Below are 14,736 nucleotides of genomic sequence, written 5' to 3'. Positions count from 1 at the left end.
TATCCCACCACACAGAGCTAGTTTCCCAAGCTCAAAAATGAGTTCACCATGTGCAGCTGCTCCATGAATGCCAAAAGTCATCTGGTGTTGTTTCTTTCCAGGGCACACAGCAGGTCAGGAAACGCTGATTCTTGTTCAGACTGGGCGATCATGGTATACTTCATGACCATCCACCATGTGTTAATGACAGTGACCACAACAGTAGAGAGCAGTGTAGGATCCATCCATCCATCCATAGATGGCAGGTACATGGTAAACTGGGGCTGTTTAAAAATGCTGCAAAAAGCATCTGGAAAACCATGGAATGCTAGGACAGAAAATAATGCATCATGGGATATTGAGCACACAACCATGATGCACTGTGATCCACTCCACCTTCCCACAAATCCTACCTGCAGAAGATGGCTAGTAGCACAGTGGGATAGCTACCCACAGTGAACTGCTCTCACTGCTGATGCTAGAGCACCAGGTGTGGATGCGCTCTGCCGACAGAGGGAGTGTAGTGTGAAGATGCAATAGCAATGTAATTATATGCTTTTTCATTGTCGACATGAGTTTTGTTGACAAAACTCTGTAGTGTAGAAGAGGCCTAAGACATGTTCCAAGTCTGGGGAACAGCTATAAACAAGTTCCTCTGAGAAAAAAGGAAAGCCGACATTCAGCCAAGTGCCAACAAAGTCAAGTGGACCATCACCTGGTTAAGTGGCCATTTTTGGCGGGAAAGAGGGTGTGGGGGGAAAATCTACAACTTGACAAAGAAACAGCTTAGAATTCCCATCCACAAAGACTTTCTGTCTCCTGAATCTCAGCTGCAGATGATTCTCAAAGATGAGAATAAACCATAAAAAGGGAGAGCAGACACCCAGATTATGCACCATCACAGAATGATAGGATTGGAAGGGACCTCAAGAGTTCATTTAGTCCCCTGCACTCATGGCAGGATTAAGTATTATCTAGACCATCTGTGACAGGGTTGGGACTCACCACCGCGGCGCCTCCTACTGGTCGTCTCGGGGAATTGGTTCGATCCAGTAGAGCGCCCCCTTCTGGTGGCGTCCTGCCTGTCGTCTCGCCTTTGGTTGGCGTGCGGACTAGCGTTGCTCCCAACGCACAGCGTCCTCTTCTGGAACACTGTCCTCCGACAGTGTCCCTTTCTCCATTCACACCCCCTTCCGGGGGCTGGATGACCCACAGTCCTCCACCTTCAAGTCCAATCCCTACAGTCAAGGATCTGGTGTAGTTTCGGCTGGCCGCTCCCTGCGGCCAATGGCTGGGTGTACTGCCAAGGGGAACAAAGGGAAGATGGGGGGACCCAGGCCTGCACACTACTCTGAGTCCCGGTCCAGAGGCCCTCTAGCGACAGCCTCGCTGTCCTCCTTCTCCTTCCTCCTCTGTCTGTTCCTCTGGACCGCTTCCCCAATGGCCCTTCTTCCCACTAGGTCCTTTCCTACAAGGCTTGCCACCTGGCAGGCAACGGAGTAGGACCTTCTCCCACTCTCCAAGGCTGGCCTGCACTGCACTGTCCATGGTGCTGGCCTCCCAGCTCTGGAGACAGACCTTCCCCTCCAAAGGCCTGGGACAGACTGATTGCTCTCTCCCTGAGCAGTCTTTTATATGGCTGAGCTGGGCCCTGATTGGCTGGCCCCAATCTGTTCTCTGATTGGCTCGCAACAAGCCCTTCCCTCATTGGCTGCCGGAATACGCAGGCGCCCAGGCCTGCCGCAGCCCACACTCTCTGGGCGTGGGGCAGCCGCCCCACCACACCATCCCTGATGGGTGTTTCTTTAACCTGCTCTTAAAATTGTCAAATTATGGAGTTTCCACAACCTCCCTAGGTAGTTTATTCCAGTGCTTAACCACCCTGACTGTTAGGAAGTTTTTCCTAATATCCAACCTAAGCCTCCCTTGCTGCAATTTAAGCCCATTGCTTCTTGTCCTATCCTCAAAGATTAATGAGAATCAATCATCATAGAATATCAGGGTTATAAGGGACCTCAGGAGGTCATCTAGTCCCACTCCCTGCTCAAAGCAGGACCAATCTCCAGGCAGATTTTTACCCCACTTCCTTAAATGGCCCCCTCAAGGATTGAATTCATAACCCTAGGTTTAACAAGCCAATGCTCAAACCACTGAGCTATCCCTCCCCCACCCCTCAATTTTTCTACCTCCTCCTTATAACAACCATTTATGTACTTCAAAACTGTTATGTTCCCCCCATCAATCTTTTCCTCTCCAGACTAAACAAACCCAATTCTTTCAATCTTCCCTCATAGGTCATGTTTTATAGACCGTTAATCATTTTTGTTACTCTTCTCTGGACTTTCTCCAATTTGTCTACATCTTTCCTAAAATGTGGCACCCAGAACTGGACAGAATTTTCCAGTTTAGGCCTAATCAGCACAGAGTAGAGCAGAAGAATTACTTCTCGTGTCTTGCTTACAACACTCCTGCTAACACATCCCAGAATAATGTTTGCTTTTTTCCCCAAACAGTGTTACATTGTTGACTCATATTTAGCTTGTGGTCCACTATGACTCCCAAATCCCTTTCTGTAGTGCTCCTTCCTAGGCACTCATTTCCCATTTTGTATGTGTGCAACTGATTGTTCTTCCCTAAGTGGAGTACTTTGCATTTGTCCTTATTGAATTTCATCCTATTTACTTCAGACTATTTCTCCAGTTTGTCCAGATCATTTTGAATTTTAGTCCTATCTTCCAAAGCACTTGCAACCCCTCCCAGATTGGTATTGTCGGCAAACTTTATAAGTGTACTCTCTAGGCAATTATCTATATCGTTTATGAAGATATTGAACAGAACCAGACCCAGAACCGATCCCTGCGGGACCCCACTCGATATGCCTTTCCAACTTGGCTGTGAACCACAGATAACTATTCTCTGGGAACAGTTTTCCAACCAGTTATGCACCCACCTTACAGTAGCTCCATCTAGGTTGTATTTCCCTAGTTTGTTTATGAGAAGGTCATGCGAGGGAGTATCAAAAGTCTTAGTAAAGTCAAGATACACCATGACTACCATTTCCCTCCAACCACAAGGCTTTTTATCCTGTGAAAAAAAAGTTGTTAGGTTGGTTTGACACAATTTGTTCTTGACAAATCCATGTTGACTGTTATTTATCACCTTATTATCTTCTAGCTGTTTGCAAATTGCTTAACTATTTGCTCTATTATCTTTCCGGGTACAGAAGTTAAACTGACTGGTCTGTAATTCCCTGGGTTGTCCTTATTTCCCTTTTCATAGATGGGCACTAGATTTGCCCTTTTCCAGTCTTCTGGAATCTCTCTTGTCTTCCATGACTTTTCAAAGATAAATGCATATGGCTCAGATAACTCCTCAGTCAGCTCCTTGAATATTCTAGGATGTGTTTCATCAGGCCCTGTTGACTTGAAGACATCTAACTTGTCTAAGTAATTTGTAACTTATTTTTTACCTAAAAATCTTTCCCCACTTACAATCTATGTTTTTATTGTAAATAAATTTGTTTTATTGTTTTAATTAAACCAGTGTGTTTGGATTGAAGTGTTTGGGGAACTCCATTTGGAGTAACAGGGTTTGTTCATATCATTTTCGATTACTAAAATGACGACTTGCTCTGAGCTTGTACTGTCCAGTGGGTGCTGGGCAGTACAAGACACACATTTCTGGGGGAAAGTCTGGGACTGGGAGTTTCCTGATGTTTCCCTGCAGTGTAATTCATGGCTGGCTGGCTAGAGCACTCATACAGTATAGCTGGGAGTGATTTACATGGTGTGTGTGGGCAGACCAGGAATAGTTGCTCTCACAGCAAAACAGTTTAAAAGGCACCCCAGGCTGGAGAATTGAGCGGGGCAATGTCACAGGGCTCAGCTGAGCCAGGAGTTAGTTTGTGTCCTGAGGAATTACCCAAATGCCCCCTGCTCGTATCCTTGTTCCTTGCTAACCCCTCCTTCCTACCCCTGCTGGTTAATGTCACTCCCTGCTTTGTAACCCTGCAATGAATAAAACCGAAGGGACAAAAATATAAAGCATCCCCTTGCTGGGAATCAACTGATGGCCGCCCTCTGACTGAGGCCACAGCAGGACCCAGTCCCCTTCTCTACAACAACACCCAGGTGAGAGGAGGAGGAGGAGAGCAGAGTGGCTAGAAAGCCTGGTCTGTAATGACTCAGTGTTAGCCACACTTGCCTCCACCCACGCTGATGGAGAGGGGGAGGGGTCCGTGCAAGCTCCTGCCAGAGCTCAGCTCTGCTACAGGTGTGCTGGCCCAAGGGGGGCCAGCTCCCAGCTGTTCTGCAGCGCCAGCTGTGCACAGCTGCAGAGGGGACACCTCTCCTCACAGGGACCTTGTCCTCTGTATGTTGGTCGGAGGAGTTGGGGGAGGGAGTTGGTTTGCAGACACCAGAGTCCCTCACCATAGGTCCAGGACACCCAAGGGCCCCTGCTTGACACCAGCTCCCCACAGGAAGGTTCTGACGCTAAGGTTTCCTGCCCACTAGCCAGGTCTATAAATACCCCGGGGCTCTATCAGAAGCACCGTCCCTGTCCCTCGACAGACGCTAAGGATGCTTCTGCTGCTCCTGCTCCCCATGGCAGTTCTCCTGTCCCCCGGGGCTCCTGCTGGTGAGTTTGGGGAGAGCATCAGCCTCCCGGGGAACAGTTTGAACCCACCAAGCCAGGCCGGGCAGCTCAGTCACACTGGAGGGGGCCCTTCCTAAGGGCAGGAGGCTCGGATAAGGCACCAGCGGCTCCCCAGGGGCAGGGAAGTCTGGGGGCACCAGGTCCCAGGAGAAATCCCCTAGGACAGATACAGCGAGGGATGGTTCCCTCTTAGCCACAGGCCAGTGGGTCCCACCACAGCCCAGAGCCATCGCTGGTGGCCTTGGGGTTACAGAGGCTACAGCTGGTATCACCGGGGGCAGCTAACCGTGCTCTCCACTAGACCCTCAACCTCTCTTCAGCCTAACTCTCTCGGGAGGGGGTGTCTGCCAGGGGAAACCAGCGGGGGATGGGAAGCTCAGCCCCACACCAACCCCTATGTGACCCTTCCAGAGACACAGGATGGAATGGATGGGGGGGTCCTGATCTCAGAGGACTTTGTGCCGCCTGCCACCCACTCTGACTCTGGGTAAGTCCCTCCCCCTGGAGCCCTGCGGCGGCAGGGGGGGGGGGAGGGGAGAATATGTCCCGGGAAGGGAAAGGGGGTTCCCAGCCCAAAAACTTCTTCAGGACTTCCAACATTTCCCCCTTCTGTGTCAAGATGAAACCACGTGTGTGGGTAGAGATACCCCTCCCCCCATTACCCCAAGGGTTGGAGCAGTCCTCTGGGAGGTAGCAGACCTGTTTTAACCCCCTCCCCGTATGGGGAACAAGGACTGGAACCCACAACTGGCATCTCCCTAGTAAGGGCCAGATCCACTGAGCTATGGGGGGAGGGAGATTCAGTCTCCCCTATTGAAGCTGCTCCACTGTGTACAAATAATTAGCTTGTCACTGGGCCAAAGCAAGCGCGAATGACTCTGCAGCCCAGTGGTTAGTGCACCCGCCTGGGAGGGGGAGACCCAGAGTCCAGCCCCCTGCTCCAGTGACCCGTGACCTTATCCACAGTGGAACGGCTTCAGCAGGAGAGATTCAGCGAGACCCCGCGCAGGCTGTCCCCTGGCTCCGTGATTGGGTGGGGGGAGCCCAGCTCTGAATAACCAGGAACTAGGGTTTCCCAAACACACCAGGGGACAGATGTGGAGTCAGGTCCCTTAATTCCCGTCCAAAAGGCATCAGACAGCACAGGGATGGGTATGGCACAGGAACAGACCAGGGTTCAGTGTGACACCCAGAGGCAGAGAGCAGATGGGCATGGAGGGGAGGAAGGAGTGGGCAAGGGGGGGGCGACACACCAATTCACACAGAGCATCATGCAGCTGAGCATACGCCCGCCTGGATCAGCGCAGAGCCCTGGGCCAGCAACCGAGAATGGGGCAGGTGGGGGACGGGCAGCCAGGTGGGGAGAGGGTCTGGAATGGGGGCTGTGCTCCATCCCCCATGTCACCGCAATCAGCCTCTGCCCTTCAGCCACATCACCCCCCTGCTCAGCGCCCGCAAGGCCAATCGGCGGGACTGGAGCCGCCCACGGATCGAAGTGCGTCTGAAGAGTCACAATCAGGTCTGTACCAATAGGCTATGCACCAAGGCCAAGTACCTGCTGCTGCAGGTACCGGGGGGATAGTGGGGAAGCTGCATTCACAGCAGATGGGAGCCAGAACCGGCCCCGACCCCCCTGCAGTCAGGGGTGACTCCGGATTGACCCTGAGGAGCTGGGAGCAGAATCTCAGCAAAAGAGTGAAAGGAAGTTTAGGTGAGATCTGCGCTCTGGAGTCCCACGTTCTAGCCCTGGCTGTAGGGGGGGGAGTGGGGTCTAGTCGTTAGAGCAGGGGGGCTGGGAGTCAGGCCATCATTGCCAAACTAGTCAAATTGACATTATGTGCAGACTGAGGTTGTGACCAAGGCTCTCCACGGGTGTTTAGGAGACCTGGGTTTCATTCTCTGTCTCTTAGCATGGAAATTTTCAATCCCCCTACAAGAGCCTTGAGATCAAACCCTGCTGTATTACCATGGGATTCGAGCATCACAGTGGGAGTTGAAAAGCTGAGGGTGAATCTCTGTGCCTCGGTTTCCGCATCTATAACATGGGGATAAGAACCCTTTCTCAGTCTGCTTTTCCCATTTCAAGTGTAACGATTCCCCTCTGGATCTATGCAGCGCCTGGCACAATGGGGCCCTGATCTCAGTGGGGGTAATGAGAATGGCAGGGCTTTAGGGGTAGAATGGGCTGGCAGGGGGAGGGGTTCAGGCCCATGAGGTGCTATGGAGGAGGCAGATCCCCACCCCGCGCTGTCTCCATTCATCTCCCCCCCTCTCCCCACTGCAGGTTGATCCAGTGATAGACACGGCCACGGCCCTGAGGGGACCCCGCCCTGTGCTCCTGCTGTCCCACATCCTGCTGTCTGGTTCCTTGGGCCTGATTGGGGAACGTGACGGGTACACACAGTTCAAGAGGCAGCACATTGATTACCCTAAGACCAATGCCCCCGACAACCAGAACTATTGCAACTACATGATGAAAAAACGCAACATAAACAAAGATGCCCCCAAGTGCAAACGCATCAACACCTTCATCCACGCCTGTGAACAAGAGATCCAAGCCATCTGCTGCTGTGAAAGGATAAGCAACAACAGCAACATCTACCAGAGTACGGCAATCTTCAACCTCACCATATGCCAGCTGAATTCTACAAACGGCCACAGGCCCTGTACATACGAGAAACAAGAAAAGACTTCCAAGATCCGCGTGGCTTGTAACGAAGAGCACCTGCCCGTGCACTTCGAAAAATCTATGCAAGCAACTTCTATGTCTCTAGAGAAGATCCAAACCCAACTGGGTCGCACCTCGACTGGGCTGCCCCGCCCCCACAAGGAGCGCAAGCAGGGAGCGGCTCTGAAACCTCAGGTGGGGACAGAGAGCTAAGCACAAGGGGGGACAAACAACAGAATCAAACCTGTATGGCCCCCGCCAGCACAAGCGACCTGCCCCAACGGGGAACCCCCCGGCTACCCCTAGCGCCCATTATACAATATAGCCACCCCTTCCCCACCCCCACCCACTGCTGCCCCTAGTGCCCATTATACAGTACAGCCGCCCCTTCCCCACCCCCACCCACTGCTGCCCCAGTGCCCATTATATAGTATAGCCGCCCCTTCCCCACCCCCCACCCTCTGTGGCCCATTATGTAACACTGTGATCCTCATCTATGAGCAGGACCCTGAGATGCTACGGGGTTACCATTAATAAATAATCAATCCAGGACTTTCTGGGTTGGTAAGGGAGTGTGGGATAAAGATTGTACCAGGCTGAGCCCTGGATGCTGTTAATGAGCCGGTTTCTCTTGCTGCTTCCTGCAATAAAATGCATGATTGCAAATGCAGTATGGCTGGGTCTGCTTTTGTGCTGAACTTGATGCAGAGAATTCAGACTTTTCTCTCTCTCTCTCCCAGCCGCTCCCTACCATGACCACTGCTGAAGAGAGCATGGCTAGGAGGTGTTGGAAAATGATTTGCAAGTGCATTCTCCAGTCCTCAGAGATGCCCTGCTTTGATGTGGCCCCCATGTAGGGGACCTGGCTGGCAGTTTGGCAGCACCTGAGCTATAGAGTCTGTCCCCTGTCCGGGGTGCTGCTTCTGATCTGGCCCCACATTTGGGGGACTAGGGAACAAGTATTTGTTAACGGGCTCTTCAATCCAGCAGGGAAAGGTCTAACACCGTCCAGTGGCTGGAAGTTGAAGCTAGACAATTTCAAACTGGAAGTAAGGCATAAACTTTTGTCAGTGAGTAATTACCCATTGGAACCAGTTACCAAGGGTCCTGGTGGATTCTCTGTCACTGGCTATTTTTAAATGGAGGCTGGAAATTTTTCGGAAAGGTCTGCTCTAGAGTAAGGGGAGCACATTTCCTGAAGTAAAAACGGGACTGAGCCTCCCAGCCCCGTGACTTGGTATCTATCAGTGGATAGATGCTGCAGGTAGGATAGATGTTGCCCTCTGGGGAAGGTATGCCAGCATTTCTGGAGCGGGCCCCGCTACATTGTGGGCAATTCTTATGCCATAGTGTGATGGCGGATGCCAGGGAATAGAAGACCCTTAAAGTCCCTGGGCCGTTCCCTAGATCCTGCCCCTTCTTCCAGCTGAACTCTACTCTGCTTTGGCAGGAGGAATCAGCGACAGGGCATCCAGGTGTTTTCTTAGTGGAACTTCCTAATTTACACTGGACACTCAAGTCCTGGAGCAGTGGGGTTACAACAGCAGGCAGGAAATGTCCCTGGGCCAGAAAGCCCAGCTCTGCCTTAAGAACTGAGTCTGGTTAAACAGATTCAGGCAGACAGCAAACTCCCGGGTTGGGGGGTGGTCAAAACTTCTCCGTCCCAGCTTTCTTCAGTGCATTGAAAAAAAAGCGTCAACTCATCAAAATTGCAGGGTGGGGGAGAACGTCTGCATTTCCTCCAATAAATTCACTTTTAGTCAGAAAATAGAGTTTCCAGCCTGACCCACTGAGCTGGGGAGAGCGGGGGGGCTGTAGGCTCAGTCTCCTCTGTTGACACTGCTCCATTGTGTCTAATTACACAGTAACAGAGCCAAAGCGAGAGCGAATGACTGTAGCTCAGAGGTTAGTGTTCCTGCCTGGGAGGGGGGACCCAGAGTCCAGTGCCTCCTGCTCTAGTGTCCATTTTCCTGTTTGAAGCTGTTTCACTGTGGATAAGGAGAGATTCAGCGAGACCCCTACAGGCTGTTCCCTGGCTCTGTGTTTGGGGGGTAGGGGGGAAGCCCTGCTCTGAATAACCAGGAACTGCCATCTCCCAAACACACACCATGAGAGAAATGTGGAGTCAGGTCCTTTAATGCCCGGCCAGAAGGCGTCAGACACCATGGGGATGGGCGCGGCGCAGGAACAGACGAGGGTGCGGTGTGACGCCCAGAGGCAGAGAGCGGATGGACAAGACGGGGAGGGAGGAGTGGGGGAGGGGGAGGCAGACACACTATTTTGTACAGGCAATCGGCCGTGCACAGAGAGTCCTGTACCTGAGCATACGCCTGCCTGGATCAGCGCAGAGCCCCGGGCCGAGAATGGGACTGTGACAGGTTTCACTTGCTGCAAGAGCGCCTCCTCCTGCCCAGGCTCAGAACAGCAGCTCTCTCTCATATAGCGCCCCCTCCCATCACTGCAGTGGTCTCTCTTCCCAACTCAATCCTCTGGCTAGGTCACTATAGGGTGCCTCCTTCCAGGTGGTACCTCCAACCCTTCTGTGCTATGTCCTGCCCACCCTCCATCCACTCTGGGATCCAGCCTGGGGACCCTATAACCAGTAACCGAGGTCTACCCAGGCTTCCTCCTTGCTGCTGTTACCCTGGGCTTCTTCCTACCCTGCTTTCTCAGGCTTTGTTTACATGCAATGCCTCTGGGCTTGACCCTTCTCCCAGAGCTTGTTCTCTTCCCCGTCTGGGAATTTCCTCCCTTTATAATCCTGCCCCAGCTCCGCCCCCAGTGGGGCTTCACCAGCAATTAATGTTTATCAATCCCTGGGCCCCCATCAGTTGCAGCTCTGCAGGTTAATTGTCCTCTTCTGGGCCCATCTTCATTCCTAATATCAGGGCTGGTGTGGGGCAAACACGCCTTCACAGGGGCAGATGGGGGATGGGCAGCAGGCTGGGGAGAGGGTCTGGACTGAGGGGGGCTGTGCTCCCCTCCCCCATGGCACCCTTATGAGCCTCTGCCTCTTGTTCCTGGTGCCCGCAAGGCCGATTGGTGGGAACGGAGCTGCCCACGGATCCAAGGGCACCGGGGGAGTTGCTGTCTGGCCCGCACCCCCCAGCCACGCACCAAGGACCTCCTGCTGCTGCAGATATGGGGTGGGGGGAATGCTGCATTCACAGAGGATGGGAACCAGAACCGGCTCCAAATCCATTGCAATCAGGTGTGACTCTGGATTGACCTTGGAGGAGTTCAGAGCAGAATCCAGCCTGGACCCCATTGTGCTCAGGGGTGACTCTGGATTGACCCTGTCCCTTAGCCTCCCCCCATTCCCACCCAGCACCATTCCTGCCACCCCACCTGACCCCTCTACCCCCCACCTCACTGCACCCCACCCCGTCCCTGCCCCCATTAATCCCTCTCTCCCCTGCCCCTTTCACTCTCCCTGTTCCTGCCCCATCCTCTGCTCCCCATCTCCCTAGCCCTCCCCCTGCCTCCTCTCCCTCCCTCTCTCCCATCCCTGCCCCCCGGGCCCACCCTCTGCACTGGCCATGGGGCTCTGAGACTGGCCACTATCCATGAAGGGGTTAACCAGGGGCTGTGTCGATGTCCCGGGAATGGGGCAAGGGCCCTTTAAATCCCAGCCGTGCTCCTCTCCTCCCCTCACTTCCCTGGGCCTGTAGAGTCATGGGCTGGAGAATCCTACGTGTATGTGCGCCCAGCTCTGGCCATGCACGTGCTAGTGGGTGAGTGGAGCGCGCTGCAGGGGCCGGGTGTGGGGTGGCTGGGTGGCTGGGGACAGCAATTAAGTGAGGGGTTAATTGCAGGGCTAATGTGGCTGCGCGTTTCCCCCATTGCCTAGGCTTGGATGTGCATCCGGTTTGGAAGCAGAGCTCTCCCTAGCCATGGGAAGATGGGGCTAGCACTAAAGCCCCCCTCCCCTCTGCAAGGTTTCCTCATGCGCCAGGGTGCTGGGGAACGTGAAATAGGGCTGGGCTAGCAGGGGCTGCAGGTTGGGAGTGAGGGACACTGGCAGAGCTAGGGGAGCTCAGGGCTAGGCTAGCAGAGGGCTGCGGGTCAGGAGTGAGGGGCACCGGGGGAGCCTGGGGCTGGGCTAGCAGGGGGCTGCAGGTTGGGAGTGAGAGGCACTGGAAGAGATGGGAGGCATCCACAGGGATGCAGTGGGGTGGGAGCACCAGGGGCATTGGCCCATGGGATAGTCCCTCCCCTGTGGGGGAACTAGTGCCCACCCTTCGCTGAGCTCTAGGGCTCCCATCCATGTGTCCCTCCAGCTCTGCCTGGTGAGATTCCTCGATTCCATGTCCAGATGGGACCATAGTGACCCCCTCTCACGGAGTGTGGGGTGACACAAGGTCCTGCACCTCCAGCTTCCTGCAATTCACCATGACTCTCAGCCAGCCAGTAAAGCAGAAGGTTTATTTAGACGACAGGAACACAGTCCAAGACAAGTCTTGCAGGCACAGATAACAGGATCCCCCCCAGTTAGGTCCATCTTGGGGTCCCAGGGCACCACAGCCCCCTTGGGAAGTCAGAGCCCCGTCTCCCTCCCAGCCCTTCCACCAGCCAGCTCTGAAACTCTCTCCCCAGCATCCCCTCCCACACCCTTTGTTCAGTTTCCCGGGCAAAGGGGTCACCTGGCCTCTAACCCCTTCCTGGGTTCTCAAGTTACATGCTCAGGTATTCTCCCTCACGGCCAGTCTCCCATCCCCCCATGCAGACCATCCTAGCCACACTCCCCTGTCTTCCCAGCCAGCACTCCCCACTCAGCATTCAAAGACCACATTAAGAACAATCCCAGTTCGTCACACCCCCCATGGTCTGACCTCCAGGGTAACACAGGCAGGGGAACTGCCCCAAGGTCATCGTGGTGGGAGTCTGCTATAGATGTGGTGGGAGTCTGCTATAGACCACCAGACCAGGGGGATGAGGTGGACAAGGCTTTCTTCCAGTAACTAACAGAAGTTACTAGATCACAGGATCTGGTTCTCATGGGAGACTTCAATCACCCTGATATCTGCTGGGAGAACAATACAGCGGTGGACAGACAATCCAGGAAGTTTTTGGAAAGTGTAGGGGACAATTTCCTGGTGCAAGTGCTGGAGGAACCAACTGGGGCAGAGCTCTTCTTGACCTGCTGCTCACAAACCGGGAAGAATTAATAGGGGAAGCAAAAATGGATGGGAACCTGGGAGGCAGTGACCATGAGATGGTCAAGTTCAGGATCCTGACACAAGGAAGAAAGGAGAGCAGCAGAATATGTACCCTGGACTTCAGAAAAGCAGACTTTGACTCCTTCAGGGAACTGATGGGCAGGATCCCCTGGGAGAATAACATGAGGGGCAATGGAGTCCAGGAGAGTTGGCTGTATTTTAAAGAATCCTTATTGAGGTTGCAGGAACAAACCATCCCGAAGGTAGAAAGAATGGTAAATATGGCAGGCGACCAGCTTGGCTTAACAGTGAAATCCTTGTTGACCTTAAACCCAAAAAAGAAGCTTACAAGAAGTTGAAGATTGGACAAATGACCAGGGAGGAATATAAAAATATTGCTCAGGCATGCAGGAGTGAAATCAGGAAGGCCAAATCACACTTGGAGTTGCAGCTAGCAAGAGATGTTAAGAGTAACAAGAAGGGTTTCTTTGGGTATTTTAGCAACAAGAAGAAAGTCAAGGAAAGTGTGGGCCCCTTACTGGATGAGGGAGGCAACCTAGTGACAGAGGATGTAGAAAAAGCTAATGTACTCAATGCTTTTTTTGCCTCTGTCTTCACGAACAAGGTCAGCTCTCAGACTGCTGCACTGGGCAGCACAGTATGGGGAGGAGGTGACCAGCCCTCTGTGGAGAAAAAAGTGGTTTGGGACTATTTAGAAAAGCTGATGAGCACAAGTCCATGGGTCCGGATGTGCTGCATCCGAGGGTGCTAAAGGAGTTGGCGGATGTGATTGCAGAACTACTGGCCATTATCTTTGAAAACTCATGGCAGTCGGGGGAGGTCCCAGATGACTGGAAAAAGGCTAATGTAGTGCCCATCTTTAAAAAAGGGAAGAAGGAGGATCCACGGAACTACAGGCCAGTCAGGCTCACCTCAGTCCCTGGAAAAATCATGGAGCAGGTCCTCAAGGAATCAATTCTGTAGCACTTAGAGGAAAGTGATCAGGAACAGTCAGCATGGATTCACCAAGGGCAAGTCATGCCTGACTAACCTAATTGCCTTCTATGACGAGATAACTGGCTCTGTGGATAAGGGGAAAGCAGTGGACGTGTTATTCCTTGACTTTAGCAAAGCTTTTGATACGGTCTCCCACAGTATTCTTGCCAGCAAGTTAAAAAGTATGGGCTGGATGAATGGACTATAAGATGGATAGAAAGGTCAACAGTGTGCCCTTGTTGCCAAGAAGGCTAATGGCATTTTGGGCTGTATAAGTAGGAGCATTGCCAGCAGATCGAGGGACGTGATCATTCCCCTCTATTCGACATTGGTGAGGCCTCATCTGGAGTACTGTGTCCAGTTTTGGGCCCCACACTACAAGAAGGATGTGGAAAAAATTGGAAAGAGTCCAGTGGAGGGCAACAAAAATGATTAGGGGGCTGGAGCACATGACTTATGAGGAGAGGCTGAGGGAACTGGGGTTGTTTAGTCTGCAGAAGAGAAGAATGAGGGGGGATTTGATAGCTGCTTTCAACTACTTGAAAGGGGGTTCCAAAGAGGATGGATCTAGACCAGGGATTGGCAACCTTTGGCACGTGGCTCACCAGGGTAAGCGGCACAGGAGGAGGGATGTGCTGGCCGCCACTTCCCGCAGCCCCCATTGGCCTGGAGCGGTGAGTGGGAGCCAAGATCGGCTGAACCTGCGGACGCGGCAGGTAAACAAACCAGCCCGGCCTGCCAGGGTGCTTACCCTGGTGAGCCACGTGCCAAAGGTTGCCGATCCCTGATCTAGAGTGTTCTCAGTGGTAGTACATGACAGAACAAGAAGCAATGGTTTCAAGTTGCAGTGGGGGAGGTCTCGGTTGGATATTAGGAAATACTATTTCACTAGGAGGGTGGTGAAGCAGTGGAATGGGTTACCTAGGGAGGTGGTGGAATCCCCTTCCTTAGAGGTTTTTAAGGTCAGGCTTGACAAAGCCCTGGCTGAGATGATTTAGTTGGGGATTGGTCTGCTTTGAGCAGGGGGTTGGACTAGATAACCTACTGAGGTCCCTTTCAACCCTGATAGTCTATGATTCTATGATTCCTAATACAGAGCTGTTAAAAAAAACAGCCACTCTCGATGTAAAACTTGTCAGCCGTGGAGAATCCGGCATGACCCTTGGCAAGGTGTCCCAATGGCTAGTTACCCTCACTTGTAAAAATGTAAACCTTCTTTCCAGTCTGAATTTCTATAGCTTCAACTTCCACCCATTGGATCATGTTAGACGTTTGCTG

At 52.8% G+C, this 14,736-nt stretch overlaps 1 protein-coding gene across 2 annotated transcripts in view; it reads left to right on the top strand.

Annotated features, from left to right (window-relative positions):
• The window catches only part of LOC135975277 (uncharacterized), a 259,450-nt gene that overhangs the window by 74,473 nt on the left and 170,241 nt on the right, over positions 1 to 14,736 (top strand). The window lies entirely within an intron of this gene.

The sequence above is a fragment of the Chrysemys picta genome, chromosome 13, assembly GCF_011386835.1.
Source record: "Chrysemys picta bellii isolate R12L10 chromosome 13, ASM1138683v2, whole genome shotgun sequence".
Taxonomy (NCBI): domain Eukaryota; kingdom Metazoa; phylum Chordata; order Testudines; family Emydidae; genus Chrysemys; species Chrysemys picta.
This window is presented reverse-complemented; position numbering and strand designations above follow the sequence as displayed.